Consider the following 6,401-nt stretch of genomic DNA (forward strand, 5'->3'; position numbering starts at 1 on the left):
CCATAACTGGAATATCTAATTCTTGCAACATTAATTGAAAAAAAAAAGAAGAAAGAAAGAAAACTTTCAGTAAAATAGAGTGTATTTCCTCACCAATAAAATACTTTGCAACTACTGAAAACTATGTTCTAGAGACTGGTTAGTAATGTAGTCTGTGCTGTTGTGTGAAAAAAGCAGTTTACAAAACATTTTATACACAAAACAACCCGTACCATCTTATTTTATAAATCTATGTTAGCATAGAAAAATATTCAATAAATAGTAGTTGTCATATTCTACATTTATCCATTAGAGTCCTAGCACTTTTCTTATATAATGAGTAAGTTATATATTAAAGTCATAACATATTAATCATTTTTGTGTCATAATTTAATGCAAATTTTCCCAGTCTGTTGTCACCTCATTTGCATAGAAGTTTTAAATTTTAAAAATTCAAATCTGTTCATCTTTTCTTCACTGATAACTTCTCTTGCTTTAAAGCCATGAGAATTGTCAGTCCTGCTCAGACTTAATAAATATCATATTTTCTGCTAGTTTTTCTACTTAAAAAATTTAACTGTTACTTCTCACAAAGTAGCTAGTTGGTTTCCTCAAGGGATGAGAGCAAAAAAAGACTCAGAGTTGGTCTCTGTTGCTGGCTCTGTTGTTGGTCGTGCAGCTCAGTAGCTAGATCAGCTTTGGTGAGGGGGAGCCCAAGCTTCTGGGCTCAGTAATAGTCTCTATCCCTCCATATGTTTCCTCTATTCAAGCAGCCAGTGTCCCAGTATATATGACAGACATACATATGACTCAGCTGGCTGAGTCATTTGCTTACCTGGTTGTTTAGTACTTCTTTGAAGAAGAAGGCATTACTGTGCTAGCCAATCCTTGAGTAGAAACAGCAACGCGCTCCAGTATTCTTGCCTGGAAAATTCCATGGACAGAGGAGCCTGGCGGGCTACAGTCCATGGGGCCGCAGAGAGCTGGACATGACTGAGCGACTGAGCTCACACACACAACGACCTTTACACTGCATGCCGGCTCCCAAATGTCCATCCAAGCGTCTCCACCACAGACTTCCTTGTCCTAATCTTCAACTCTTTCTCTTTCAAGGCCAGTGACCAAGCCGTTTACCACAGCCCATGAGTTTTTATTTATTCCAAACCCCAAAGCCACATTTTTTTCCACACAAATTGGATGACAGATTTAGTGCCTGAAGGTCTGGCCATGGAGAGGATTTTTGCTTCCATTGTCTTTGGAGATCACCCTGAATGATACTGTAGTACAGCTACCATCCATTTTCAGCTTGCACCCACATATCAAGACCACCCATCCATGAACCTCACTAGGGATTTTCCCTCTTTTGTTAGCCAGTCATCACTAGCTCTCCAGAGATCTACATGGAGCCGTGGGAATGAGCTGAGAGAGAGGGGCTGATGTAGCAGGGATGGGCAGCCTGTGTGTGTGTATGTGTGTGTGTGTGACCAACTTGAGCAGATCACTGATACCCATCAATCCTGCCCATGGCTGATACTGCATGGAGCATTTCTGTCTTACGATGAACTGCTTCTGGGACTGCCTGACCTTATGATTCCAATGGCTCTGGCAAAACCCAGCTCATGCCGGAGCAGTTCTGGCTGCCTGGCCACTTGTTGTCCCATGGTAGGTGTTTTGTCTCTATTAGGGACTAGTAGCCTGCCAGGAGCTTTCTAGAAAGGTATTTAATTCTCTACTGCAGATGGCATGGCCTTGCTCCAGAACCCTGTGGATTGGCATTGTGATTCTCCCATCGGGACTTGTCATGAATTCCACATGACGTCTTTTTCTAGCACTGATACTGCTAGGAACCCAGGGTCTACCAAATCATATGGCCCAAGCAGCAGGACTGCCTGCACGGCAGCCTTGACACTCTGCAGAGAACTTTCCTGCCCCTGGCTGCACTTAAAGTTGACAGGCTTGTGTCACCCAGTATACGGGTTGAAGTGATATTCCCAGGTTTGGAACATGCTGCCTGTAAAAAACTCAAAGAGGCTTACCAGGTATTGGATTTCCTTCTTCGTGGTGGGAAAGCCAAGAGCCAAAAATACATCTTTTACTTTGGGGGAGAGGGAATATCTCAGCATGCCCCAGGCCACTGGACCCCCAAAAAGATCCACACCTCTGAATCTTCACAAGGTTTTTCTCCCACTCTCTGGAATACATGTGTTACAGAGGTCTCTAAAGTGCTAGTCACTTCTGGCTCAGCGGCTCCGATTAGCATGATGTCATCAATATCCAACCAGTCCAGATCTCTTGGGATGACATTATACCAAGAGTGGGAGCATTAACATAGCCCCGAAGCAAGATTGTAAATGTATATGTTGTCTGTTCCAAGTGAACCAACTGCTCTGATCCTCTTTCCAGCAGGGGTGGAAATAAGTGTGTTCATTGGTTCACTGGCCACAGATTATGGACCCGAGGATAAGACAGTTTGCTCCAGTGTAGATAGCACAGCTCGTCCAGCAGCTCCAGACAGATCTACTCTACTACAGCAATCTCTTGTGATCCTCCAGGATCTGTCTGACTTTTTGCAGGGTGTAGACTAATGATTAAATGGAGACGTGATGGGGACCCCAGCTGTATAGCCCTTAAGACGCTGAGTTATTGTACTTTCATAATTACTTTGTGTAAGTTGCTCTCATCCTCTCTGGGATGTGCCGTTGCTTTCGATTTACTGTCTTGGCTCCTGTAGGCAGGAGTGGTGCAAGAAAGGGAGTTTCAAAGACTTTTTCACTAAATAACTTTTATTCCACAGGCCAAGAAACCAAGATATGAGCATTCTAATTATATATTCAGGGACTAGGGAAAGGAACACCCAGTGGGCCCACAAGTCCAGTGGACACACTGAGGGCCAGACCTGGTCCAGTCTCCACTTACTAAGTGGCCCCTATGTGTACCCACTGTAACAGGGGCCTCATGATGATACTTCAGGATCTCAACTCGGACCCCATACTCAACTGTCCTTGAAACAGTATTCACTTTTCTCAGTATCTGATGACCCAAATAAGCAGCCCCAGTTCCTGTTAGGGAAAGACCTGGGAAATGCCTACCAGGTACATCACCATGGTGTTACAGGGTACTTCCTACTGAGGACCTGACCTGTCTTTCAACCTCTGAGTTCTAGATCAAAAAACGAGTTCCTTTCTGGAAACTGGGCAAAGGATCATGGCTTTTTATTGGGACTTCTGTCCTTGGATTACTGATCACCAGAACAAGCAGAACACTTGTGCCCCGTTACCGTTGCTGTGTTCTATCAAACAGCTCCACAACTCTCTGAGGGCCGGGGTCCCCTGGCTGCTACTCCAGCCTTGCTGCTCATTACGATAATCGCATCCACCTGGTTACTGAGGGTGATATACCACATCTGGCCCCTGTTGTTTCAGGGCTATCATCCCCGTTATCATGAGTAAGCCTGGTTCTGTAACGGCATCTCCCACCGTTAGCCCTGGCCTTAGACTCTTAATGGCACTGGTACCCCCCTTCCACTCACCGGGCACTTCTTACACTTTGAGCTGTGCTCCAGGCCTTCTGGTGGGACACAGACACCTGGCAGGCTTTTCTGTTGCACATAGCATAGCAATTCTAGAGTTCCACCTTCTCTGAGCCTTTTTATTTCCTTCTTCCATCATCTGCCATGGCCATCCTGGCATTTCTACCTCACTTAGTGTGGGCCATCATTTTTTCCATGCTTCTAAGAACTATCCAGTGTTCTTGCCTGGAAAATCCCAGGGACAGGGGAGCCTGATGGTCTGCCGTCTATGGGGCTGCGCAGAGTCGGATACGACTGAAGTGATTTAGCAGTAGCAAGAACTATCCTAGTGACCGCCCTGGTGGTCCAGCAGTTAAGCCTCTGTGCTTCCACTGCAGGGGGCATGGATTTGATCCCCGGTTGGGGAACTAAGATTCCCCCATGCCATGTGACCAAAAAGGAAAAAAAAAAAAAGAAGAAGCATCCTAGCTAACCAACAAGGACCTACTGTATAACACTGGGAACTCAGCGCAATAGTATTTGACAGCCAGGATGGGAGGAGAGTTTAGGGGAGAATAGTGAAACTATCACAACATTGTTAATCAACTACACTAGAATATAAAATGAAAAGTTAAAAGAAAAAACTGTTTTTTTGTTTTGTTTTGTTTTCTTTTTTAGCAGCTTGTTCACACTGTCACTCTGGAATCTTGCCAGGGTATTAAATCCTATGTCCTGAAAGACTGCTCCCAAATTGAAAATCAGTCTCTTTTGCAACTTCCTGTGTTGCCCTGTTGATCCCAGGCCTTCTGGATGTAGTTAATCCCCTGTGTCCTCTCCCAGCAGCTCCCGCTATGTATTGGGAGGTTTGGCTGCTTCTCGGAGTAGGAGCCCTTTCCTTCCTCATCAGGTCCAGCTTGTCTCTGTCCATGTTACGCTGTGACTGTACCTTGGGTATTGGCTTAGTGGTCAGGAGGGCAGGTAGTGGCAGATTCTACAGCAGGTTTGTATCCTGCCGGGGAGAGTCCCCTGCATCTTCTGTAAGCAAGGGGGCAGGGCCAGCCCTTCATAGGGAGAGGCAGGCCATTTCTGCAAGCTCAGAGGGTTCAAGTAACCTGAAAATTTAAATTTATGGGGATATATCAACTCAGATATTCACATTACATGTATAGAGTTTCCATTCTTTCCCGGTTGGGGCTCTGTCCTACCCAGGCTGGGAGCTTGACCATCTTTAGTGCTCTGCCACTCTTGTGATTAAGTCTTGGACCTGATCCTCTGCTTTCCCTGTCCTCCAGGCCTAGGTGAGCGTCTCCTCATATGCTCCCGAGGAGGTCCTCTGGCCTTTGCACTAGGTTTTAATTGCTGATTATTGCTGTTGAGTTGCTAAGTTGTGTCTGACTCTTTATGATCCCATGGACTGCAGCACGCCAGGCTTCCGTATCCTTCACTGTTTCTGAGTTTGCTTAAACCCATGTTCATTGAGTCAGTGATGCCATCCAGCCAACTTATCCTCTGTCATCCCCTTCTTCTCCTGCCCTCAGTCTTTCCCAACATCAGGGTCTTTTCCAATGAGTAGGCTCTTTGCCTCAGGTCGTCAAAGTATTGGAGCTTCAGCTTCAGCATCAGTCTTTCCAATGAATATTCGGAGTTGATTTCCTTTAAGATTGACTGGTTTGATCTCCTTGCAGTCCAAGGGACTCTCAAGAGTCTTCTCCAACACCACAGTTCAAAAGCATCAATTCTTTGGTGCTCAGTGTTCTTTATAGTCCAACTCTCACATCCATACATGACTGCTGGAAAAACCATAGCTTTGACTTAGAAGGACCTTTGTTGGCTAAGTAACGTCTCTGCTTTTTAATATGTTGTCTAGGTTGGTCATAACTTTCCTTCCAAGGAATAAGTGTCTTTTAATTTCATGGCTGCAATCACCATCTGCAGTGATTTTGGAGCCCCCCAAAAAACAGTCTATCACTGTTTCCACTGTTTCCCCATCTATTTACCATGAAGTGATGGGACCAGATGCCAAGATCCTAGTTTTCTGAATGTTGAGTTTTAAGCCAACTTTTTCACTCTCCTCTTTCACTTTCATCAAGAGGCTCTTTAGTTCTTCACTCTCTGCCATAAGGGTGGTGTCATCTGCATATCTGAGGTTATTGATATGTGTTCTGGCAATCTTGATTCCAGCTTGTGCTTCATCCAGCCCGGCATTTCTCATGATGTATTCTGCATAGAAGTTAAATAAGCACGGTGACAATATACAGCCTTGATGTACTCCTTTTCCTATTTGGAACCAGTCTGTTGTTCCGTGTCCAGTTCTAACTGTTGCTTCCTGACCTGCATACAGATTTCTCAAGAGGCAGGTCAGGTGGTCTGGTATTCCCATCTCTTTCAAAGTTTTCCACAGTTTGTTGTGATCCACACAGTCAAAGGCTTTGGCATAGTCTATAAAGCAGAAATAGATGTTTTTCTGGAACTCTCTTGCTTTTGCGATGATCCAGTGGATGTTGGCAATTTGATCTCTAGTTCCTCTGCCTTTTCTAAAACCAGCATGAACATCTGGAAATTCTCGGTTCACATACTGTTGAAGCCTGGCTTGGAGAATTTTGAGCATTACTTTACTAGCATGTGAGATGAGTGAAATTGTGCAGTAATTTGAGCATTCTTTGGGATTGCCTTTCTTCAGGATTGGAATGAAAACTGACCTTTTCCAGTCCTGTGGCCACTGCTGAGTTTTCCAAATTTGCTGGCATGTTGAGTGCAGCACCTTCACAGCATCATCTTTCAGGATTTGAAATAGCTCAACTGGAATTCCATCACCTCCGTTAGCTTTGTTTGTAGTGATGCTTCCTAAGGCCCACTTGACTTCACATTCCAGGATGTCTGGCTCTAGGTGAATGATCACACCATCGTGATTATC

This window comes from Cervus canadensis, chromosome 13 (assembly GCF_019320065.1).
Source record: "Cervus canadensis isolate Bull #8, Minnesota chromosome 13, ASM1932006v1, whole genome shotgun sequence".
Classification (NCBI taxonomy): domain Eukaryota; kingdom Metazoa; phylum Chordata; class Mammalia; order Artiodactyla; family Cervidae; genus Cervus; species Cervus canadensis.